The sequence below is a fragment of the Canis aureus genome, chromosome 8, assembly GCF_053574225.1.
Source record: "Canis aureus isolate CA01 chromosome 8, VMU_Caureus_v.1.0, whole genome shotgun sequence".
NCBI lineage: Eukaryota > Metazoa > Chordata > Mammalia > Carnivora > Canidae > Canis > Canis aureus.
Window position 1 is genome coordinate 44,072,864 of NC_135618.1, and position 26,687 is coordinate 44,099,550.

Consider the following 26,687-nt stretch of genomic DNA (forward strand, 5'->3'; position numbering starts at 1 on the left):
GAATAAACAAATAAAATCTTTTTAAAAATAAAATAGTAAAATAAAATAATACAATACAATACAATACAAAAATAAAATAAGATAAAATAAAATAAAATAAAATAAAATAAAATAAAATAAGATAAAACAAAACAGCCTCCTTCACATAAAACTTCCCAAGGTTCTAGTAAAAGCTGGCTGGCTTCCCTTGCCCTCAGGGTTTAGAGGTGGGGATTGCTCCCAGCCCCTAAAACCTCACTGTCACGTATGAACGTAGCCCTTTAATGAAGTCTCCTGGGATGCTCCTAATTTGAATGTGTCCTCAGTTTTGTTCCAGGACCCTGACCAGTCCAGTGTGATTGCAGATTATCTGGCACAGCCAGACGCGGCTTTGACCCTTTGCTCCAGCACTGCCGCACAGTTTGAGGCAAAGCCTTTCACCCCTTTATAGCTCAGCATCCTCAACTGTAAAATGGGAACAAAACAATGTCAGGATGAGGGACTCCGAGCATCACGCAAGTCGATGTAAAGAAAAGTACCCAGAGAAATCCTGGTCCTGCAGCAGGAATTCGTATTCTCTCTCTCTCTCTCTCTCTCTCTCTCTCTCTCATTCTCCCTGCACCAACACTTCCTCCTGTCTCATAACAATGGGAGGCTTGGAATGATTTACATGCTCTTGTCTGTTGCGTGAGTCAGAAACAAGTAGCAAAACCAAGTGATAAATTTACCTGGGCCACAGACAGCGGCATTTTGGTGCTTGTCAATAAAATGTTTAAAATAGGATTTGATTTGCTTTCGCTTTAAAGAAGGTTATTTACTCGCTGCGCTCTAGCCGGGGAAGAGAGAAGCGTGTTGTCCCCCACGGCTCACCAGGTTTTTAATCAGCACCCAGGGCACACCAGGCCGCTGCGCTGCGGACCGTACTGGCTCAGGGAGCTGTCTGGGTGCCCGGGAGAGACAAGGGCTCCTTGGCGAAGACGTTGATAGATGGGGGAATTCTGCTCCAGGCTCTGGAGCTTGCTTCAATTCTCACTGGCCCCTAATCCTCTTCGAATTCCAATATTCCAGGCCTCAGCCTGCAAAGCGGGTGAAGGACCCTGGACCGTGGGCCCTGCCAATACAGCAAGAGGCACAAAGAGCTACCCTCTGCTGCCAAAACCTGCAAAAAAAAAAAAAAAACCAATGGTGTCCTCTATGAAACCTGAAGTCCTACCACTCAGGCGTTCATTTATTTTCCTACTCTTCCCAGAAAATGTTTTGAAGTGAAAATGCCGAGCCCTTCTTCCCCTAAAATCCAAATAAACAATAAAAGGAGGAAGAAAATACCAGGATCAGCTCTCTTCTGAGCAAGGGGAGGGGCAGATTTCGGCAGAGCCGGGTGTGCCTTTTGCAAAGGCTGGTCCAGAAGACCTCAGTTGTGCTAGGTTCTCAAAAACACATCCTCCGCCCCGCCCACCCTCTTCGGCCCTGAAGAAGGGCCACCTGTGCCACCTTGTCATGAGGTCTGCTTTGCCCTCAGGTGGTTCTGAGTTTAAGACAGATTTTGATTAAATAGAGTAATGACACTTCCATTCATTCATTCATTCATCTGATGACAGTCCCCCTATTCTGTGATGACCTGTATGAGATCCGTGGCGAGGGGGCTAACAGAGCAGTGGCGTTTCTTTGTGAATCGAGATGAACTCTCTCCAGCCGTGTCACAATAGCAATCTTTCACGTAAGCTCGCACAGCCCCTCCGCTCACATCCAGCATCCCTCCCAGCCCCCATGCCCACACTCGCCACGAGCAAGGACGCAATCGAGAAAGAACCTGATCTTACTCCTGAACATTTCAGGAGCCTTGGAGGACGAACCTGGAGATGCTGGTAAAGCACGTTATGCAGCCTCTTGCCGTAGCAGCCTCCCCGTCTGTATGGAGCAGACAGCTCGGCTTCCTCCGTAGGCTTGCTGTGAGCAGTGGGGACAGACACACCGCCCGGGACTGGTGGTGCCAGGCCTCTGCCATTTCTAGATCACCACGGTCACCACCGTCATCACCACGCCTACTGTTTCTGTGGCTTCTTCTCAACCTACAGCGCACAGAGCCAACGGATTCATCTGACGAACGGCATGGATGCTCCAGACGCCTGATGAAGGAGCAGTAGAGACCCAACTCCAAGCCTTCAGAAGGCTCTTTGCCTCCTTCCTGACCACACCCGAGAAAGGGCCAAGAAATGCTGTCGGAGAAAATGAACTAAGAGTCTCCCTGGATGGCAGCAAATCGACGGCCACCGAGACACCGGAGAGAAGGGAGGAGACAGAGCAAGGCAGGTGGGAGCATCCTGCCCAGGTCCTCAGCCCCGTTAGGGGGTGGGAACATCCATCCCCCTCCCCACGTCCCAGACCCCCTGCTCAGGCCGCCAGCTGTGCCCACCATGGCCCTGCCCCAGAGACGGGGACCTGCCGATCTGACTGGGCCCAGCCTCACCTCCGCTGGGCCTGCCTCACTGCAGAATACGGTTACTGCGCCTTCAAGCTCTGCAGCCTTGAGCCCAGCTCCTTCTGGCTTTCCAGCCCCATGTGGTTGGCACATCAAGAGGATAGAACAAGCAGGGGACCTCAGAGAATCCTTTCCCAGGCATGATCCACGTGCCCCAGCTAGAGCTTTACTGCATGCGCCGGGGAGCACTGGGAGCTCACCCAGCTATTACAAAGGCAGTACTTTCTTTCCCATTTGGCTGCTGCTTTCTGCACGCACTGTACTTTCCTTACTCAAGACCCCTTAGGAGAGAAAGACAGAGCGTCCGGGCCGAATTGGAGCATGTCTTTGTTTGGATTCCCCCCAGAAGCAGACCCCTGAGACACTCACCTGAGTGCGCAGGTTGTTTTTCTGGAAGCTCATGGAACAGCAGAAGAGATGCTTCCCCAGCACCATGCAGGGGGCAGTGAGAAGCACAGCGGCGTGGGGCACCGGCATGGCTTCCACGTGGCTCAGGGCATGGCCTCAAGAACCGGGTCCAAACCTCAGCTCCGCGGCTGCCTAGCTGCACATCAATTACTTAGCGGCTTTGTTCTGCTGTCCTTGTTTGTAAAACGAAGACCATTGCCAGGCCTGCTTCCAGGGGCTGGCGTGATTGTCAAGTGGGGGAACATCCGTAATGTGTCCAACACCTAGCAGACATCACAGAAGTGTTAAATAGAGCAGATGCATCTGGAGATGACTCCAGGGAGTCTGAGAACCGTCATGAACCACTTACTGCCCTGGGTAACGACACTCCTTACCTCACATCGTCCCTGCGACAGTCCTTTGAGCTAAGGATGGCTGCCACGGTTTTCCATACGTGGAGACCGAGTCTCCAAAGCCACACCCACAGCCTTCTTCAAGCACGTGGATCCCCGGTGTATCACACACAGCACACACACACACAATCAATTCTGGAAGAAACGAATCTAATATCACTTCCCTGATCATTCCTGCCCCGTGGAACGTTAGCGACGATTACTGAGCCAACCAGAATAATTGCATAGAGATGTTTCCCTGGGTGATGAACTGGTCTGATAATAACTTCTGAAAGAGTCATTCTGAAGCCCTTTGGGAAACCGGGTCCTTCTCCAGGAACTGGCCCAGGGCAAATCCACTCTCGTATCTCCTAGGATGGTACAGAGAAATGGGGAAAGCTCTGAGAACAGGAATGTCATGGAGGACTGACAAAGCCATCACCTTGGAGATGCTTTGGAGACACAGGTTCTTGGTTTTAATGCTCCTCCCAGTCACTAAAGTGCAGCTTCCACTGGAATCTAGACGTTGGATATGAACACAGTCTTCCCGGCCCGGCCCTGGCATTCCTTCCTACCCTCCTTCCTTCCTCTGCCATAGAACTGATGCTTCGCAGAACACTCTCTCTGTCCTCAGGGTGTCTTGCCTTCACTGGAATCAAACTCAAATTTCTAGACTTCCTGCAGACAACCAAGCCAGCCCCAGCATCCACCCTGTTTGCCCCGAGTCCTCAGGTATGTGTGGCTTTCCACTTGGAGAGCCAAAGCACCACAGTGCCACTGATTAGAGTTTAGCTTGACTATACCCGACCTCTGTCAACATTTCCTCCCCTGTGCTTGGTGCTTGGGTCCCTGGAGGCCCCTCGCTTCCTACAGCAACTCTCATGGAAGATAAGCTTCTTTTTCTTTCTATCTCTCACTTCTTTTCTTTTCTTTTCTTTTCTTTTCTTTTTTTTTTTTTTTTTTGTCCTGCAATACACTCATTTTAGACTGGAGATATTTAGAGATTTGAAGGGCTAGTAAAAAGCAGCCAGGGTATGCACTCAGATAAACCTAGATTTAGATCTCAGAAGTACTAACTCTGATCTGGTCAAGTTGCTTAACTTCTCTGAACTTGCAAGTCCTCATCAGTCAGGTGGAAAAAAGATACTAACTAGCACCCATAAAGCCCTCTGATGAAGGTTAAATTAAAATATGGCTGGCGGTAGAGTTTGAAATGTAACGGAAGCCCCATCAACACATTCCTATGCACCTGCTATGCTCCAGGCCCCAGGGGGAGCCTGAGACCATAACGGTGAACCCCGTTCCTGCCATCAGCCACCAAGGACTTCACCTCCCAGAGGGAACTCCACAGGAGTGACTGTTGGAAATCTCGCATGTCGCCTGTATCACTGGGGTGAGAAACTAATTTCAAAGATGACCCCCAAATCTCCCAGCTTCTGGACTGTTCTTGGCGTGTTCTGAAGGGCCTCTTCTCTTGGGTTCGGCATGTTCCAAGGTATGCTGGCATATTTCCCTTGCAAAGAGAGGCTGATTTGAGCAAACCACTTTCCTACCTAGTAAGTCAGATATCTTCAGTCAGATCTGCTTTGAAATGGGAGCAGCAGCCTTGGGTATTCATATTTCGGCATGTTTCCCACCTCTCAGACCGCCCCCCTCTACCCCTGAGAGCGGGGATTTCTGGCAACTGCCTTTGTGCTGGACTTCAACACCTCTCACCCCCTGAGATGCCTGGCCACCAGACCAGTGACTCACATTTCAACCAATCTAGAGAAATTGGAGTTTCTTTCCTGGGCATTTGGACTTAAGACTTGAAATAGGACAGGAAAACTCTAGAGGTCATCCTTTGCCCATGGAGTGGGCATAGAAGGGGAAAAAAAATTGTCCCCTGCAGAGGTAAAAAAATAGATCAGATACACAAAGAAAATCACAGATGAGAAACCAGAGAATTTTGCTGGCTTTCCAGTTCCCCTTACCTTCTATTCTCTTATTCCAGTTCCACTGGGCTTGTATAAGCACCTGACATGACTCCTCAAAAGCCCTGGACCAGACCCTACATAACTCGTCTATTCAACTAGGAGTCTCTGATCAGTCATGACACTGTGTTGGCCCCTTATGGTCACCTATTCATTCAATAAACACTTATCCAATGGCTTCTGTATGCCCGGCCCTGATCAAGGCTTATGGGATATAGAGATGGAGAATGCCCATTACCAGACTGGAAGCCAGTCTCCAGGGAGATGTGGGGTGGGAACAGGTTTAAGCATATGGACTCGACGCAGAGTGCAAAGTAAAAAGCAAATCTGTGTGACCTCACCCCACAGTGTCCTACTTTGGCATGTTACTTCTCCTCTCTGGACCTCACCTTCCTCATCTTTAAAATGGGCATGGAAAAATAAAAAATAAAATAAAATGGAAAGAATGGACTCGCCAGGACAACCTACAGAATATGCTCAGTAAGCATTTAGGAAATGTCAGCTAAAAAAAAAAAAGAAAGAAAAAAACCTCCTGTAAGCTCGTTGGCCCTATCTCTTGAAGAAAGGTGCCTTGGTATCCTTGTAACAGATAAATGGGATGACCGACTTTTTTCCGACTGACGTTTATCACATCTCAGACACTGTCACCACGGGAAGAAGATTGAGAATGGTAACCCCAAACCCTTTAAGCACATGTTCATAGAACACAGTGCTGGATTGAAAGCAGAGGACGAGGAGACGTTTCCAGGGCTCAGTCCGAAGAATTTCATGCTAAGTCTCATTCAGTTTTGAGGGGAGGTACTGGGCCAGCCATAATCTGGCAATAATCAAAGCGTCCCTGTCCCGGGACAAAGCAGGCAATGCAACTTGGTGCTGGGCTGTGTGTTGCGGGAATGGCCAAAACCTCTACTGCAAAGAGATGCCAAGAAACACAGCCTGATGCAAACCTGGAAGGTTCTGGGCTCTATCAAGAGGCCTCATGGCACCTGCTGGACACGCCAGCAGACAGCTAGCCTAAAAACCCCGAGCCCCACTGCTGAGGCTGAGAAGGGTCAGGAGAATCCATCAAGAGGCCAAGGAAGTCCCAGGAGGGAGGGAGAAGGAATATATGGTGACATGAATTTCCCCAAGTGAGGTTCCCACTGCCAGGACTAACCGGACCTGCCGGCTGGAGCTAGCTCACGGGACAAATGGAGGGAACTCAGGCAGGAACCGCCCTGCCTCCTTCCATGCTGGCTATCACTCCAGGTTGCCTGGTTTGTGAATGCATCAGATCGCCTCCTGAGAAAACTTCTGAAGCTGTGTGGAGGTTCCTCAAAGAGTTAAAAATAGACCTGCCCTATGACCCAGCAATTGCATTGTCCCGCAATGAAACGCCAGGACACCTGCACCCCGATGTTTCTAGCAGCAATGTCCACAATAGCCAAACTGTGGAAGGAGCCTCAGTGTCCATCGAAAGATGAGTGGATAAAGAAGATGTGGTCTATGTATACAATGGAATATTCCTCAGCCATTAGAAACGACAAATACCCACCATTTGCTTCGACGTGGATAGTACTGGAGGGTATTATGCTGAGTGAAGTAAGTCAATCGGAGAAGGACAAACATTATATGGTCTCATTCATTTGGGGAATGTAAATAATAGTGAAAGGGAACAGAGGGGAAGGGAGAAGAAATGGGTAGGAAATATCATAAAGGGAGACAGAACATGAAAGACTCCTAACTCTGGGAAACTAACTAGGGTGGTGGAAGGGGAGGAGGGCGGGGTGACTGGATGGCGGACACTGAGGTGGGCACTTGACGGGATGAGCACTGGGTGTTATTCTGTATGTTGGCAAATTGAACACCAATAAAAAATAAATTTATTATTAAAATATATATATAAAAATATAAGCGATAAAAAAATAAAAATGAAAATGAAAATATAAATAAATAAATAAATAAATAAATAAATAAATAAATAAATAAATAAATAAATAAAACTTCTGAAGCCCCAGCAAATAGTGTGATTTTGCTGGCCTTGGGCACTTGTGGAGGCCACACTATTTCCCAGGAGGGGGCGGCGACACTACAGGAGCCTGTGACAGTTGGCATTGCTCCTTGGCCCACTGGCTGCAGCCCTGTCTCAGGTACAGTACACCAGTGCCCCTCACCCCGGGGCTTCCTGACTCCCCTCCGCAAAGGCCTGACAGCCGTCTCCCCACAGGACAGATGGTGGTAAAGCTGCCATTATCATTTATTGAGCACTCCCCATGCGTCAGCCCTGACGCCAGGCTCTTTAACGTCCAATTCTCAACTGTCCTCCAAGACAGGAGGTCCTATTATCTGTTATGCAGATGAGGACACTAAGGCTTAGCCAGGGTTGAGTTACCTTTCCTGCACCACAAAGGATCCTAAAACTTTAGGTGTGATACAACCACCACCACTCTATCTGTATGAAATCCTCACAGATTCCCTGGTCAGGAATTCAGATGGGGCACAGCCTGGATGGTCTGTCTCTGCTCCAGCCTGTTGGGGACTCAGCTTAGGATCCTTGATGGGCCTGGTTGCAGGGAGGTGGGGTGACTTGCATGGCTGGTATCTGCAAATCAATGGAGGTATCTTCACTCACATCGGGCACTTGGGCTGGGTGAGCTGGACGCTCAGCCCAGCCAAGGTGTCAACTGCAAAAACACTTGACATCTCCATGTGGTTTGAACACAACATGGCGGCCATTTGGTCTCTTGCGACCTCACCCTCACATGGTACCACTTCAGCTGCACTTTACCATTTGAATCTGCCAAGATTCAAGAGAAGGTGGAGCCCTTGTCTTGATGGAAACAGTGCAAAGAATCTGCAGTCCTTATTTTAAACCCCCCCCACCCCCAGAGACAAGTTAAGCTCAGCATCAGTCACCTGAAGCCTCAGAGCCAAGCTCCAAATGCAGGCTTTGCATCTGCAGAGTCTGGCCTCTCAACTAGTTCTATACTTGCCGTGTAAGTAAGTTACCCTGTCCTGGTGCTTCACCTTTCAGGGCTCTTGATCTCAATTTAGTTAGGTTCAGAGGAGTTAGATGACTGCTTCAAGGTCACACTGCCTGTGTCTATATTTGGAAAATCCAGTTTCCTTGCTTTCAAAACTCCCTTTCCAGGTTGGTATTGATTTGCTTTTGAGCCATTTTCTTAACAATTTCAGTAACATGCTCCCTCTTCTGTCCCTTCTTTGTTTGTTTCTATTCTGGTTGAACAACCATATGACAAATTGCGTATCTAATTAGGGCCGGTGAGATAGAGAGGTACATGGTGATCTTCACGGGCGGCGTTCGAGGTTAGGCCTTGAGAACACAATGAAACACCATCACTAATCAAGCTGACGAGGTCAGAGACACCCGTTCCCTTCGTTCTTTTCATTCTTATTAGGATAATTTTACACTTCCTGTGCTCGGCAATTGAACAATGATTACTTTGCTAAATACTACATGAGTTTTGACAAAACAAACCCCCGAGGAATCAAAATAAGTAATTTCTATTCAGCAGAATCATTCTCAGATTAGTCTGTGTGCCATATTATACAACCCAATTATCTCAATATGCAGACTGGTATAATAAATAAAGAGCATACGGTCTCACATGAGCTGGGGTTGGGGAAGAGGTGGAGGGTGACAACCCTTCAAATTGGAAGCCAGCCATTTTTAGCCTGGGACCTCCAAGAAATGGGGTGTAAGGAGGATCAAACCTCTCCATCCTAGCAATGTTGAAATTCTGTAGGTGTCTCTCCAGCTGCATACGCGTCACGGAGATGTGTTGGCTCATTTTTTTAATGTTTGGATTCAGACAATATTCGTTGGGCCTCACCTTTGTGTTCACCAGGGTTCTGAGCATCTGAGATGGACACAACACAAGCCCTACCTCATGGGGTTGTGTTGAAACTTAAATGTGGTGGCCAAAGTAAAGCTTGTGGCACCATGCCTGGTTTGCCACTGGTAGATACCCAAATGAGCACCCTCCTCTCTTCCCTCTGCAGGCTCTGAGTGACACTACCAACCTACCATCTTCATTCACCCATTCGCTGCTCATTCTTCAGTAAGTCCTTCTTAGATGCCCATCCCAGAGGCAAGCAATGAGGATGCAGCCCTGAACAGTAGCAACTCCAGTGCCTGTCTTCATAGAGCTTGCAGTCTGATGGGATAATCATAGGAGCAAATGTAAAAATACCACTGTGACAGGTATCAGGAGGAAAGATAGTACGATGGAAACTTATAGTAGGGGGTAGGCCCCAGTCAGAAAGATCAGGGCAGCCTTCCCCCAAGGTCACATCTCCTAAACCAGAATCTCAAGAGGGAGCAGAGCAAGGTCAACAAGGTAAATGGGGGCAGGAGGGGGACAGGCACAAGCTCAGTTAACCACCCAACAAGGTGAGGGAGGTACTTTATAGAGGAAGACATTGAAATCTGGAGACAAGGTCATTCATCTAAACTCTCGCAGCAGGTAACAATGAAGCGAGGACTTTAACTCAGGTCTGGAACCAGCCAGGGGCCAGTTTCAGATCATGGCTTCTTTGGGGAGGATATTGCTCACTCTCCCAGAGGCCTCTGATTCTTGTCAGCAGTGCTCAAAGTAGGCAAACCAGGGGGATGAAAGTAACAAAGGCTTCACAGATGGTTTCTTGAATGGAGCCCAGCCCTTCACATCATCACCATTAATGTCCACACCCAGGCACAGAAATGAGTCACCAGACAAGCCCCACACCAAGGGGTTTATCCAGTGCTGTCTGTGCCAAGATAGGAGAAAGCACTGAGAGCTCAATGGGAAAAAAAATGTCCAATAAATGTGTGGGGAAGCGGAGCAGTATACAACCTTCCTGAAATGCCTGAGAGATGCCTGACCTTCCAACAGCCTTGGCTTTGAATACGTTTCGGAGCTTTGCTGGTTCCATTTTCTAAATAAAGGCTAAGGCCAAGTTTGAGCCCCTGGGTTATTTATTAGGCAAAGCGAGACATTCAAGGTTCCAGTCAGTGAACAAAGACACTGCAGTGAGGAGCTGTTCCTGATTAGATGTGTTCAAAGGAAGCCTTGTAAAACAGGAGCTTGGCGCTGTAATTGAGCAAGTGGCTCCGAGCAGAGCCAAGACATTAGCAGTGAAGGAGAAACGAGTATTAACACAGCCAACATTATCTTTGCAGGAAAAGGCCCCTGAGATGCCACCTGCATGTTATTGATTTATTTATTTATTTATTTTGCCCCATCTCAACTCCCACAAAGGTCTGAGTCCCTCATAAAAATAAAACAAGATAAACATAAATGATTTTTTGAAATCAGGGTAAAGGTAACATAAGGAGTAGGAAAAGGAAGACAGAGTCAGGGACAGAGTTACACTCGAAATGCAGGACAAAAGTTCTGTGCATGGGATGGAAGGGATGCTTACATTTGACTCTGAGCTTCCTAGCAGCCACGGCAACAAGGGAAACAGTCTCCAGAACATCAAAAATTATATACTTGGGTGAGACGCACACTTTCCTGATGCCGAAGGCTGAGAGTAGTTTGTCTGGATGGGAGCACTGTTTTATGACCTCAACCACATCTCACGATAACACGTTAACTAGTTTTAATTCTGGGTTTCGCCTTATCTGGCAGAGAAACTTGTCAAAGAGAAATTCAGTGTAAATGGTCAGAAGGGGCCAAAACAAGACAAGCCAGGTACAAATGCTCCCTGGCCTGCCTTTAGTTAGAATTTAGACTTCAGAATGTAGAAAGCATCTTCCAAAATTGGGTCCTGTAAGACATTATTATCCTAAAAGGATCTATGACCAGAAAGCATTCAGACTAAAAGTGGTTTGATAATTGGTTTGGGATGTTCGAGCCAAAGGCTTGCGGACTAGCCCTCCAGTAAGGAAAGCTGCTTATTTTGCACACATATATGAGCAACGGACCTTTTTATTCACAGCGCAAGCCACAGGCTTGGGGATAACTAACTAGATAAGAAAGTACCTATTAAGGACCTAGCATCTGTACTAGTAGCTCCCTAATAACTGCTTATTAGATGTATTATTATTTCATCCCCCCCCCCTTAAGAGTCCCTATGAGATGAGCGACATGCCACTCCCTCCCCAGTAGGAGAAACTAAGAAGCAGGGAGGACATGGCCCAGGGCCCCCCACCAGGAAACAACAGGAGCTCAGCCTTCACGTGGTCCTGGCAGGGCTGTCCATCAAGCTCCCTGGGTGAGTGACACGAAGCCCTGACAATCCATCTGAGTCCCCGGACCAGACGGACGCAAAACTATGCGTTTCCTTTAGGCCACTTTGAGTCTGTGTCACAACTGAAACCACCTTGAATGAATACAGCATCCATGTGCATTTGCTTCTTTTTTTTTTTTATGAGCATGTGTGTGTGTGTGTGTGTGTGTGTGTGTACAAAACACATCTGCACCTGAGCCACACATGAGAACGGTGATCAAGTCCATTTGTCTAAATATCAGCACCTGTAATGGAACTAGATTGGGAAGCAGGGTGAACGCTAGTGAAAAAAAGACATTTAGAGCAGATTTTTGAAATCCCCAAAGAAGGCAGTTTAACCTGGAAACGCTGACATAAGCTAAACCGCAGAAGCACAAATGGCCCCACTGTAATTAGTTTACCTTTCAATTTTTTATCCGAATTCAACTCCTGGGGACTGTGGCTGAGCATTCCGAGAGGCACAGAGTCTCAGCCACGGGTGTCACGGCCCGAAGTCCCAGCAGAGGTCCTGTTGACTCAGCTTCACACTGCACAACCTCTGAGCGGCCTGGAAGCCTGCTATCAGCCACGTGCAATTCCTTCATGGGCCCCCAGCCCTAGATCCCAGTCCTGGGGACACCATTCAGCAGGCTCCAGAACACCCAGGTGCAGGGACACTTCATGAGTACAGAGCACAGAGCCAGAGGCATTTGGAGATGGAGGAGGGACAAGATCTGTGTACAAAGCGAGCCTGGTACGAATATTGCTCCTGTTTGATTACATCCCGCGTCGGAGTCCTGTGCTGGTGGAAGGGCACCAAAGTGGTGTGCACATGCACGCACGCACACACACACACACACACACACACACGTAACCCGCAGAAAGGATGAAAAGAGAACAGAAAATCCATGCCAAGAATTCACAATGCAGGTCCTGATTGATTAGCCAGCAACCTCCAAAGTCAGTGATGATGCCAGCAACCCAAGTCTCTCTGCAAGCTCCCGGCTTCTCTTTTAGGAAGAAGAAAAAAGGAAAATAAACAGGACAGCTAGCTCTCCTCTATCCTAGAAATGGCTGTGAAATAAAATCATTGGAAGATAAGAACAGTCCTGGTCATATATGACAGCGGAGACGTACTGAAAAACAGAGCATAGCACCACACGGGCCATGCAACTGTCACCCAGTAGAGTCGGACAGTGCACAACATTCTTAACTAGGTGTGGAGGACCTGGATATGGGGAGAAAAGTCAAAACTTTCTGCCTGCCCATGGCCCTGTTGCTTCCAATGCCATTCCTCGCGTCCTTAGCCTCTTATATGTTTGTTAAAAAAAAAAATCCTGTCTAATTGCCACCACCTCCCTACCTGTAACATAGGGTGTTGGGGTCAGAGGCTCTCAAAAGAATTGTCAACTCTAGGAATTTATTAGTTACATCTTTGAGATGGAAAAGAACTATGAAGTACATCTGATCCAGACCCATAAATCTCAAACTCATAAGACTGGTAGAGTTTACTGGTTAAAGTTGTAGACTTTGGAGGGAGAAAGTCTCATCTTTTCCAGTTCCCAGCTGTATGTGATTAAATAAACCATCCCCCGCCCACACCCAGATCTCCACTTTCTTGTCTGTAAGAGGGGGTGAAAATACAATTCCAGATCATAGCGCTTTCGTGAGCACTCAATAAAATAAAGCATGCAGAGCTGTACAATAGAGATAGCTCTTGATCCCATTAATATGATTATACTCATTCTTCATAGGAAGTGATATGGGTCCTGCAGCTGGGAAGGAGCTACAGGGGGAAGTGCCTCCCCCTTGAGGACCACTTACACTCATCATTGATGCTGTGAAACGGCCACAAGGAGGGCAGACAAAATCTCCTCCAGGGAAGAGGTGAAGTGGTAGGGCCTCCACACCTGCACCCACCCCTCGCCCCACAGCTCCAACTTCACCAGCCTTGGGATCTAAAGGGATCAACCACTGCATACATAGCTACATTTTCGACCTCCTGAGAAGTCCCTGTGTCCTCAAAAGCTCTTCCCATCTAATGAAGAGATCTGAAATGTCTCCATTAAGGGTTTTGTCACTTAAATGAAGACTAATCTCCTTATAGCACCAGTATTCACATCTTCTGGCCCTGAGCTTCAGTTCATTAAACCTCCAGAAAATTCCAGAAACCTAATCCTATCCCCCTGAGTAAATCCAGTCCTGGAAAGAGTAAAAGAACTGCCTGAGGTCACCCAACAAGTTGGATAGATGAGTTCACCCTTCCTAACGCCCGACCCCATGTTCTCTGCATGAAACCATGCTACCTCCTCACAGAATCCTTCTCATGCACGGGAAGTCAAGGCACAGGCAAGATTAAGTCAAGTCTTGCGGGGCTGGCAAAGAGTTAGGACTTCAGAGTTACTCCCAAGGACCCCCAACCACCACCACTCCACCTCCAAAAACAAGAGTGAGGCTTCCATTGAGGTATCCTAAGACATGGGCGTGGAGCATTAAGATCAAGTCCTGATGACTGCGTGACCTTGGCCATGTCACAGAACTTCAGCTCCCTGACTGACATTGTGTAGCCACGTCCTACCTATTTCATAGTGCCGCCATAAGATTAGTGAGTTGAAACACGAGGAAGACTCTGTCAGCCTTTGACATGCTGGGTTAATGTCTCTGCTTTTTTTTTTTTTTTTAACCAAAATCCCCTTCTCTCTCTCTCTCTAGGATTCTTGACCTTGTATTTATAATAAACCCACTCTCAAGCACCACCCACCAGCTTCCTACCCCTTTCCAATTTCCCAGATATATCCAATCCTCCAGAGTTCTGATTAAATGAGGAGACCCACTCCTAAGTGTATTTGACAAATGAATCTATTTATTTTCATTTCTATTCTGCACGATGCATGCCAGTCTGCAACTATCTGCACAATCATATCTTGTGAAGAATACCTGAAGGTACCTTTCTGATTGACTTCCTCAATCTATATGCAGATTTGTGCTAAGCCAGTAAATAATTTGTAACAATTTGCATTGAGTTTATGGTTTCTCTAATCCAACCCTGATCATTTGTAAATTGTTTCCATTCATGTGCAGATCAACTGTAATAAGACTGCTAATAAAAGAGTGGTTAATAAAATTTATAATGGGAAGACAAAGCATAATTTAGAGGCGGGTATTTCTGACATAAGGGCTTTTCCAGGCTGTAGGCGAAAAGAGATTAATAAAATTCTATTTGTTTTTATTTTATATTCTAAAGAATACTTCATGATGAAATGTGGTCTTGAATCCTATTTCTGCCTCCTACTCTTGGCTGCTGGTCTTGAACGATAGGATTTTCCCATGTCTTGAGAAACTTTTCCAGCAATGGCTCAGCCTCTCAGCAACTCAGAGTTAGTGGTTGGGAAGGGTGTGGGTGGTCTGTATGCATCCATTTATTCATTTGTCCAGGACACATTATGTGAATACCTGCTGTGTACCAGATACCATGGCAGGTCATGGAAATACCAACATGAGTGAAACAAGGCTACTTCTGTCAATGAACTGACAAAAATGCTGACAATCAAGACACTGTATGTGTGCTGTTGACCATTAGGTCCTCAATGCCTGGAGAAGCACCTAATACATAGTATGTGATTAATACATGTCTGTGGAATAAAGGAGACTACTACCAAACTTCATCCCACTTGTCTACTCCTCTGGGACTCCAGGATGGAAGGCAAAGTCCATTTGGCTGAAAGAATCACAAACTATTATACCAGTCTCATGCCATGCATTAGATCATGGAACTCAGGTGAAGCCCCAGACCAAATCTGACTACACAAGAGAGGTTTTCATGGTGATTCATGAATTCTCCTAGTTAGTACATACCTAGTAGGGTAAAAGGTTCTGGACTACACCGGCTCCACTAGTTGTAGCATTCCTGCAAGCCTGGTGCTATTTTTTCTTTGCAATGGAGAAAAGCATGACTCATTGAGCAGCTAGCCGAGGCCACAGTTAGAAAGTGGCGTGTCTGGGTCCACTTGGAGCCCACATCCATGAACGGCCATTCCTCTTTGGTTAGTCTGTTTAGGGAGATGGAGCAAGTGAGTGAGAAGAGTCCAGGAGGGTTGTCCTCACAGAGATTCTTCCAAATGAATGGAGACTTTATGAGGAAGGAAGATGTTCCCTGTGCCCCCAAAAGACCCTTCTGCCCTACTTTGAACCTTTGATGTCCTCTTATCTGGTCCCTTGTCACCTGGCCCAAAGCTTCATACCCTGCACCCCAGGAAAGACAGCACTTCTTGTACCTTACTTGTCACCCTTGTGTTCTCTTCCCCTTACAAAACCAGCTCATTCTGCCTTTTAAATTACCCTCCCTTGAGTCCTCAAAAGAAAGAGTCCTCAAAAGAAAGAAATTACCCTCCCTTGAGTCCTCAAAAGAAAGAGTCCTCAAAAGAAAGAGTCCTCCTCTTCTTGGAGGAGAAGTCAGAGGGTATATTCTTGGATTAGAAAGCCCAGTGCCATCGCAGGCCTGATGCGTCAAGCTTTTCATGGGACTATAGCATGACCAAAGACCACAGTGCGGTCCCAGAGGCAGCTGCCAAAGGCCTGTTGTAGGAAGACGACCTCAATTTCCCCTTCTGTCAGACAGGCTATCTTCCCGGGCCCCATGTCTAATTCAGAAGCCTTCTGTACACATCAAATTCGCCCCGTTTGGCCTCTGGGGCTCAGGAACTTGAGCCAGTGGCTTCCACAGCTGCCTCTCTCTTTGCGTGCTTTTTATAGAATAAGGAGTGATTGAGAGTGGGAACAGCAGATCAGAAGGAGACAGTGAAATGTCATCAGCATTACATAATTTGTACTGTCACTTGTCAACACTGATCCCCTTAACACCATCCCTTTGACAGATGGACGAGGCAGGATTGTAGAGTACTAAGTAAAAGAAGGGATAAAAAGACAACCATGTTTGATTACCCTCTGCAGTCCGAAGGATTTGAAAGTCATGACACTGGTTATTACTACGGTCTTTGGAGAGATGAACAGAAACTTAATCTATCTAATAAAATTGCCTCGAGAGATAAACTTAATCTAAACTTTCTTTCAGCTATCTCTCGGTATAATCTAATGGATTTTTCTTGCTCTCCATTGCAACACAAGACAGCTAGGTGGAAGATAGACCCACCGCGTTAATTAATCCACTTCACTCTTGTCAAATGGACATGGCATGCGGAACAGAAGCTGGTGCTCCCGAATGTATTAGGGTCCCATATTTAATAGAACCCGTCAGATGGGACAATCACAGGTTACAGGCTGAAGAGGCCAGCAGCATGCCCGTGGATGTGGCTTGCAGAACTTTGAGAAGAGTGTGGTAGGGAGGTAGGGGTTAACACGGAGACCCAGGGATAGCCAGATGCATGCATCCTTTTAAGACTCTGAGCTATCACTACAGGAGACAGCATGGGAATGGGAAGAATGCACAGGTCACTATATGCCAGGGAGGTGCTGGAGCCTGGAAAAATAATGGTGTCAGTGACGGAGAGACTGCCCTCACCCAGGTTACAGTCTAGGGTGTATTTAATTTTATAAGAAACAGCCCAAGTATTTTCCAAAGTCACTATATCATTTTGCATTCCCACCAATTAGCTGATACCGTGAGTGTGTGATGTTTTCTATCTCCTCAAAGTAAAATGTCATCCCCTCAAGGGGAAGGGAGGGACACTGGAGAGACCATCAATTTATGTAGTGTGTGCTGGTTGACTTCTGGCCGGAAGAACAGTTTGAGGAAGAATGTCATGCCGGGTGGGTCAGGCGCCTGTGCCCAGACCTTTTCCAGGAAGAGCTTGGGCATCCTAAGCTCTCCGAGCTGTGCCCAGATGCTGTCATCCCTTTCTTGGGTATCAGACCAGAGATCAAACCAATCAATGTGCACTTGGGCCAAGGGTGTGCAGTTTGAGTACCAACCAGTCTCAAAGGTTGCCTAGCAGGGTCTCTGCCCCCCAGTGTGGGCGACTTCCATCAGCCTTTCTCCCCCAGATCCTTCACCTCCACACATCCCGAGGGCTGAAGAGAGGTGCTGGAAATAGAACCAAATATTGTCAAGCCCGTAGCCCCCACCAACAGAAAGCACCCAGAGTGAGAGACAACCGCGTGGGTAAACAGCAGGCAATCTTCTTCTCCGTCCTGGAAGGAGAGGGTCCCCACTGATATCCATTTATAATTTTTTTTCTTTCTAGTGTCTTCCTTTGTATATGGGATAAAGGAATTGACATTTGTGCATACTTAACATAAGCCAGACTTTTGCTCGGTGATTTGGATAATTACGGAGACATTGTCTTTTTTAGCAGAAGGAATGGAGGTTCATCTTAGGAAGAGAGTCGCCTTCACTGGCATTATTCGAGAAGCCTGCTATAGGTGAGGTACAAGTACCTAATGTTCCCGGAGCAGGGGGAAAGTAGAGCCCAGAACTGATCCCTCCACAGGAAACAGCTGAAGAAGAGAGACAGTGTCCTGATGACCTCATGGGGAGGGGCTTTAGGTTAATGAGAAATATCAAATGTGCGCTCTGATGTGTGCAATGTCAACACCCACTCCAACTCCCATAGATGATGTTCAGAAAAGGCATTACTCTCTAGCGGCGCATCATCAAATACATTCATCATAGGGAGTGCAATGAGAAGCTGGGGGGGGGCTCTATCCTGCTTTCGAGGCTGCCAAACACAGAAACCAAGGGCTTCATCAACGTCCCCACTAAATTAGCGAATGTTTATCCACTAACTCCTCCCACAAATCCTGTAAAACATACTTTCCTTTCATCCCACAACTAAGGAAATTATGAATTTGTAAAATCATTTGTATGTTGATTCTGGAAATCTTTACTTAGTGACTATCACATACCAGAGAATGTTCCAGGTGCTGGGATTACGTCAGTAAGCAAGCCAAGTTTTCTTTTCTTTTCTTTTCTTTTCTTTTCTTTTCTTTTCTTTTCTTTTCTTTTCTTTTCTTTTCTTTCTTTTCTTTCTTTCTCTTTCTTTCTTTCTTTCTTTCTTTCTTCTTTCTTTCTTCTTTTGAACTCATTTAACTTCTAGTCTAGTGGAGGAGATAAAATGAGTCAAATTGATCACACTAGTTAATAATTAATGAACTCATTTCAATTCCTTCACTACAATTGTGATAAGCCCTGAGAAGGGAAAGGACCAAGAATGGGTCCCAACAGTGGAAGCCGACAGAGGAAAGAAAGCTCACGAAGTATGGTGGCCATCGGAGGCGAGGTCCTGAAACAGGCAGGATGTCAAGCAAGCTTTGAAGGATGGGTGGATTTCTGAGAGATGGAGAAATTGCAGACAGAAGAAAGGACATGACAGAAAAGTATCCGGGAGTACGAGCAATTACCAGGCGAGCTGGCCTGTGATGAAGGACTAGGTAATGAGGCTTTAATTAATGGTCACAATTCATAGATAAAATCATAACAGTAACTTAACCACTTATTAGAAGCCACACTGAGTGAGCTGGGCATTCCTGAGGAGACAGACTGAATTCCATTCCTTCACAACCCTGCAAAGGAGAGTTCACCATCCCCACTCAACAGGAAGACAGAGAGACGTGGGGCAATCTGCTCAAGACGTGGAGATCGGCTCTTCATCTGGGTTCATCTGGCTCCTTGTACTGGGCTACGCTGTCTCCTTGGAAATGCGTTGCTTTAGTTGTCCATGGCTGGCTAGTAAATGACCCCCACACTTTAGTGGGCTTCAACAACATTCATTATCTCGCAGTTTCTGTAGGCCGAGGATCCAGGTACGGCTACCCTGGGGCCTCTGCTTCATGGTCACCTAGTGCATCGGGGTCTCCAGACTCAACCAGGAAAGATCTGCTCCCTGGCCAGAATTCATTCAGCCCCTCACTGTCTTTGGCCGGAGGCCACCCTCCATCCTCTGCCAGGTGGGCGTCCGCAACGTGGCAGCTTACTCCCACAAGGCACGCAAGGCCAGGAGGCCAGAAGAGAGATGACCAGCAAGAAGGAAGTCCCAATCTTTTGTGACCTAATCACAGAAATGACAGCCCATCCCTTTCCCCTTATTGTACTCACTAGAAGCAAGTCTCCAGGTCCAGCCCGCAATCAAGGGTGAGTACCAGGCAGCGGGGACCACCGAGGCCACCTTTGAAAGCTGCCTGTGATAAACGCACGAAGGGACTCATCCTGCCCCGTGTTATGACCGAAGTTATATTCACTCTTGAATCTGATTTTTCCTCTCACACTGGAGAAGAACTGAACTATATCCATCCAGCGCAGTGCCTGCTCCATAATAAGAATTCAGGAAGCAGTTGCTACTTATGACAGGAGCTGGAGAAGCTACCCTTCAGCCTCATGAATCTGTGACTTTCTCGGTCTTTCCTGACATGCTTGTCTTAGGAACTCCTATCTTAGACCTTGGCCAGCTATTTCCTGATCCCTTGGGTAGCATGTCCTTTGCCCTTCTCCAAAAGCTGTGCTTTTCCTATGGAGATGAACTCACGAGGTGACAAGGTTCATCTTAAAAAAAAAAAATCCATTAGACAGATGTTTCCACTCATGCCAATAGAGCTCTTGGGTCATCTCAACATCCTGAGTCAACATAAAACACCACCACCCTTTCCTGCTTTTGCCAAGGAAAAAAGTGGCTTGGTTTTCATCCACCCTTTCAAAATCCCCAGCTTGAGTGGCTCAGTGGTTGAGCATCTGCCTTCAGCTCAGGGCATCATCCCAGCATCCCGGGATCAAGTCCCACATCAGGCTCCCTGCATGGAGCCTGCTTCTCCCTCTGCCTGTGTCTCTGCTTCTCTCTCACTCTGTCTCTCATGAATATATAAATAAAATTTTTTTAAAAATCTCCAGCTTCACCCACCACCAAATCGATTTGCTCCCTTTCGAATGCCCACGTCCTCACTTTTTCCTACCTTGCCATCCACCAGTGAGCACATGCACGCACCAGGTCTCTCGAAGACTCGGGAAAAGACTCGTTAAAGGACAAATATCAATGCTCACTTCTTCTTTGGAAAGCGGGTGGCCGCCTGGGCAGCTCAATTCAGTGGGCTCCCAAGACATGGTTTTTGCAAGGACTTGGCATGGAAGTCAGTTGGGCGGCGGAGAAGAAGTGGTTTCCGGGCGTGTGGACAACCTGAGGTCAAGGTGCACAGGACCTCGGGCAGGAAGCTCACTCCTGGAGGAGAGTGATGCTAATGGAGAATGACCACTCGGGACAGCGGTCCTGGCCACCCAGACCCACGAGTGCAGAGCTCGCTGATCCATTTATTTACTGAATTGTGCATTTTCCCCTTAAAAAATACATATATATATATATATTTCTCATCAGTGTTATCAGCATGGCCTCAAAATGACTTTCCCATTATTGCTTATAAACAAACCTTTATCGCGGATAGCTTGCCTGCTGAATTAAGACACTGTGTTAAGCAGTATATTGCTTCTGTCTGGCAGATCAGCTGTTTGTAGAAAGATAATAATACCAAAACCAACCACAACAATCAGCTACTGTAAATTAACTTAACTGTGTGAAATAATGCCTCCCCTATCAGATTAGCTTTCTGAATGACTTTATCCTTAAATTAAAGCTTGCTGGGGCTGAAGAGTAAATCATTTAAATGGTGCCGGGTTTTTCAGGTAATGTCTTCATATATTACTGTAATTTCAATCCGCCAAGGCATGCAGATGGCTCTGGTCTCTAGCTACTTGTCTCCAAAAAACCTCTCCTGCGCTGCCATTTTGTAATTACAGGGAGGCTGAGCGCCTGCCACTGCTAGATTTCCCAGGGTGCACCAGCAGCCAAGGCAATGTATCTTAAAATTATTATTCTTGTGTGGCCCTCGTAACATAAATGTAAATCTTTTATGCTAACGCTGTCAGAGGGTTAGCTCTGGGGCTCCAAGGTGTGCTGATGGAGAAATCACCCGCCATCCATCAACCGCGGACCATTTGGGATCTGCCAAATAACTCGCTTTGTGGGGGAGGGGAGAGGATTCTAAGCTGAATATTACTTTGTTGTCTGAGTGGTATCAAACAAGGCACTGTGATTTTGTAGGGTTTTGTTTTGTTTTGTTTTGTTTTGTTTTTGGTGGAGCTGGAGGAGGAAGGGAAGGGCTCCTACAAAGCCATCTGTAGGGGGAGTCTCACAGCTCAGCAGCTCTCTCCTGGGAGGGTAGGCAAGTTTGCCACAAATATAGGTCACTCCATTCTTGCAAGGGATGCCTTCTCTCCAGATTACATTCTAGGGGAGAAGATGGTGAAGCGGTATCTTCAGGAAGCTTCCAGGAAATTAACCTTCCTCTCTGCGCCCCTGTCTTAGGGGAAGACAATGTTGAGACAGTGTCTCCTCCAATGAGAGAGAGCTTTCTGGGTTTCTGGGCTTCTCATCTGAGTGTGTCTCATCTCTAACTCCCTCTCCTCCAGAGCTCCGTTCAAGAGACTGAGGGGAGAGACGATTCCTCCCGGCTGGGCATGGTGACAGGGAGACATCAGGTGATGAGGAGACCTGGGATGCGCCCTCCGGAGACAGGAGCTCAAATGCAAGTGAGACAGGCCACTCACCCAGAGGGTCTCCGGAAGCAACCAGGGACACGTGTGTGGGAGATGGAACGTTTTAAAAGGCAGAAGGAAACAGGGGAAAGACAGACCCTAAGACCTCAATGGAAGAAAATACTATAATAATGTAGTAGTCATTCAAGGTAATAGTAACAATAGAGTAAGAACAGCAATAATAGTAAGAGGAGTACTAGCAATTGCAGTGACAATAACCACACTTACATGGCAATTACTGTGTGCCAGGCACTGTGGTAGCAAGAGATTGATATTCTGTATGTTCCGCCTTTACCAGTCAGTCTTTAGGGCTGTTCTTTCCAAACTGACAGTAATGATAGGTGAGGATATACAGAGTATTTACAGAGTATAGGTAGTAATTACAATGAGTGTCATTGTTTTAATTCTACTACGTTTAATTCAAATTCTACAAGGAAATGGTAAGCGTCTATACTAAAATACATTTGTTTGAGGGTACCCATCCACCCATACCCTCTTGCCTAAGGATCTACCCCTATCGCAGCCTCTGATATTCATTTGATTCCTTTGTATTGGTCAGCTTTATCTAGGTTATGCTGCAGTAACAAAACAGCCCTGAGTCTCAATGACTTTGGGCAATAAAGATTGGTTCTCAATCACATTACAAGCTGGTGGGGGAGGTCCAGCTGTGGCCCTGCTTCCTGAGGGAGCAGCCCTGTCCAGGGCATTGCTATGCTCGTGTTACTTCACTCAGAGATCATTAGCTGAAGCAAGTCACATGGCCAAGCTGCTATAGATGGGGGTGAAAAGAACCCCCACAGACACCAGCATGAAGAGCTGCTAGGGGATGGAGAGGGAGCCTACCCCTGAGCCCTCCACCCCATGAGAGCTGCCACTCCCAGCTGACCGGACAATGGGTAAGTATGCACTGCAAAGGTAGCTCATCCTTGGCTGAGGCCAGGGAGACTCATCTCCCGGGAATATGGAATCAGGACCCCCAGAGCTGGGACTTGAAGCAGAAAGGTGAGGAGAATGTGAGCAATCAAATATGCTAGCTAATGAGGAAACAGAGGACACTCATCCTTAGGACAAGAAGAGTAAGACAGACATGTGGAAAAGAGAAAAACAGGAGAGATCCTGGAGCCCTGGGAGAGAGAGAAAAATGCTTTTCCGTGGATCTTTGAGTGTGATCTTCAAATTCTTACAGGGTCATTAACGCCGATGTAAGTGGGTTTCTGTTCTTTACAAACAGAGCTCAAGTCTCAGAGAGGTTAGGTCACCTGCCTATAGCCATACAGCTCTTAAGTGAGAAAGTCAGATTCCAAATGTGCATCTCTGGAAATGCCTTATTTTTTTTTTACATTTATTATGAAATCTTCTTACCACCAAAAAACATAGTGAATAATAAAATAAATATCCATGTACCTACAACACAGACTGCAGAACAAAATTTCACCGGTAGAGCTGAGCACTCTGTGGATCCCTTGCGGACCCCGTTTCTCTTCCTTTCAACTACCCCTCCCACCCAAAAAAAAGTAAATATTCTTCTAAATTTGGTACATTTCCTGTGCATTGATTTAAACGTTTTCAAAAATTGCCTGTTTGCTCACCTGCATTTTGAAATATTACAGAAACGGTATCATTCTGTGTCTCTTGCTAAAGTTCTTTCCAACCTTCTAGATGCTTCTAAAGCATCTTTCTCCAAGACACTGGTACATGAAGGTCTGTCTTAGGATGGGTTCTCCAGGAAACAGACTCTGAGATGTGCATGCAGGAGGATAATTTACTAGGGAGTGCCCGCAGAATGAGCACCTGTGGGGCAGTGGAAAGCTGAACGGAACACAGGGAGGGCCCAAGTGTCTGCAGCAAAGGCATCAGCAGGTCTCTGGGGAGTTCTGGAGCTGGCACAGCCCTCAGAGTTGCCCTCCATTGAGGCAAGAAGGCCAGACTCTTCTTCCCTACATTGCCCGGTTATTGCATTTGGGTGACCTTGGGTGATGATGCTACATTCCCAGACCAAAGGCATTTCCCAAAGAGCAACTTAGCTATGCAGGTTCAGCCACCAAACGCTCTCAGCACCAGGGAGAATGACAGCTGGTCCTGAAGGGCATCTGGGCAGTGCCACCCGCCGGCTATCACAGATCCTGCTGCTCTCAGAGCCCGGGGCTGACCCCCTCGCCTTCCAAGAGAAGTGGCGTGTGCACGTTTTAGATGCATCCGGAGACCTGCAGTTGTTAATCCCCCCCGTCTCAATTATAATGTGTAAGCCAGAGAGGGAATGCCTTGTTTAAGATTTTTAGAGTAATAGGCTATTATTTCTAAGAAGAAGAAATCATCCCTGTGGGCCACTGACCTGAAGAGCTTTTCCATTTTTCTCCTTCTTTTTAAAGCTTTTGTGACCGGAGGTACTGGGGCTGCAGCGTTATGTGAGAAACTCCAAGCAAAGAGATTTGAACTTGACTTGAAGTCTTTCTTTAATATTCAATAAAAAGTTGGAGATTTATTGGCCTATGGCAGAGACCAATTTCCTGTTACATGGACCAGAGAGGAGATTAAAAAAAGATTTTTAGAGCAGCGCCCATATTTCTTAAGAGAGGCAAAGAATGGAGCTCACCTAATTTTGTGGCTCGTGCTGCTAGCACCGTTCCTTTCTCTGGGCTGATCTGAAATTAGAAGGCTAGGACCAAAATCCTGCAGTCTCCCCCACAGGGACCATTTCAATTTTCCTCTGAGTAACAGCCCCATAAGGATCGTCTTCACAGCTCTAAGGTCAAGGTTGGAAGTGGCTGAGTGTAGAAAAGATTGAAGACCTTGCCACGGGCTTTCAGCGATGTACATTGGCGTGCTCTCTGCAGCCAGAGGGAGGAGGAATCATTCCATCAGTCTCCAGAATTTAAAAGCTCTGCTACAAAGATCTGGGACAGGGCCACAGGAAATATGGCAGAAAGAACCAACAACAGGTTGGCATGATCTATCCGTTCCCATTGTGTAGCCGGCTCGGGGTCAGAGGGTCTCGGTTTAAATACTGACTTTGTGACCTTGGGCAAGTTACTCAACCTTTCAGTGCCTCTGATTTCTTGTTTGTAAAATATAGATACCTAGAGTACCTACCTTACGGGATAGCCAGGTAGGTAGAATGAGATAAAACAGGCCAGACTTTGAAACAATGCTGTCACGTAATAAGCACTCAAAATGCTAGCTTATTGCTATTATTATATCAGCCCACTAGAAAGCCAACTAAATCTGGACTGAGCCTGGCCGGCTCCAAACTGATACATCAGAAGTAGCCTGGGTGGAATTACAAAGCAAGGGACTCAGTTCAACCAGGCAAATAATTATAGAGCCCATGATGTGCTGGGCACTGAGCCTACACACATGAAGAAAGAATGGCTCCTGCATTGGAAGAATCTACACTCCTAGGGGCACCTGGGTGGCTCAGTGGTTGAGCACTTGGGTTCAGATCATGAACCTGGGGTCCTGGGATCGAGTCCCACATCGGGCTCCCCTTCAGGAGCCTGCTTCTCCCTCTGCCCGTGTCTCTGCCTCTCTCTGTGTGTCTCTCATGAATAAATAAATAAAATATTTTTAAAAAGAAAAAAAAAAGAATCTACCCTCCTATAAAGGAGACAGACACAGTAAGAGCAGCACACAGACCCAATGGCCACACTTAACGATTGTGATCCAAGTACAGAGGTAGCCCAGGACAGGGAGTAATCAAGCCATCTTAGAAGGTGACCAGGGTTTTAAAAGAGAATTAGGAGTTTGATGAGGTGAACAAAGTGGGGAGAAACTGCAGGCAGGGTGCTCGCAAGGGAAGAGGCACAGCTGTCTGAAAGAGCACAGCCTCTGTGTAGCTGCAGAACGTCAGGCTTCCAGCGGGAGTGTTGGTTTGTGGCTAGAAATCATAGGCAGAGGGGTAATCAGACAAGATCGTGAAGGGTCCTGAATATCATGATGAGGTGTTTGGACGTTGGGCAGACAACAGGCAAGTGAAGCCACGTGTCACCTCCTGATGCCCTCAGCTGTTGCTACTTCTTCACTTGTCAGGTTCACCAGTGCTTTGTTGCTGTGGCAGGTGATGTCTTCACTCATCAGGCTTCAACTGGATGTTTTCTGAACGTAGGTCAAAGAGAGTGCCATCCACCAACACGGCTTCAGAAGTAAGACCCCCTACTCTGGAAAAGCTCACAGTTGAGCTGGAAAGACATGTAATCTGAGAGGTTTAAGTGTAGATTGGGGCAAGAACAGAGAGGAGAAAGCCTAGGCATGTCGGTGGGGAAGGAACTACAAACAAGAAGTGTCATCTGCTCTGGAGCTTGAAGCATGAGTCAAAGCTCCACCAGCTGGAGAGCATGGAGGCCAGCATTCAAGGTTCTGGAGGAAGAGATTGAACTGTCCAGAGACATGAAAGGGTTCAGGATAGCTGAAATCACCCAGTGTGAGCATGGCTAACTGTCCCTGTTTACTGGAATGGACCATCTTTCCCAGAAACCCCACCTCCTTCAAGATCCTATTGGCCAGAACTGGGTCACATGTTCATCCCTAAACCCATCACTGGCAATGGGTCTTGAGGCTACTACAGGTGACTGGCTTAGAGCCCAACATTGGACCATCTGCTAGGGAGGTAAGGGTTGTCTCACGTGTCCCTGAACCCATGCCTCCGCGGACTTGAACCAAATGCACTTTTGTCAACAGAGAAGGGAGGATGCCTATCAGGAGGGCAGCGGTGGTCTCTACCAATGGGAATGGCTGGCATCTCACGCAGTGGAGAGGAG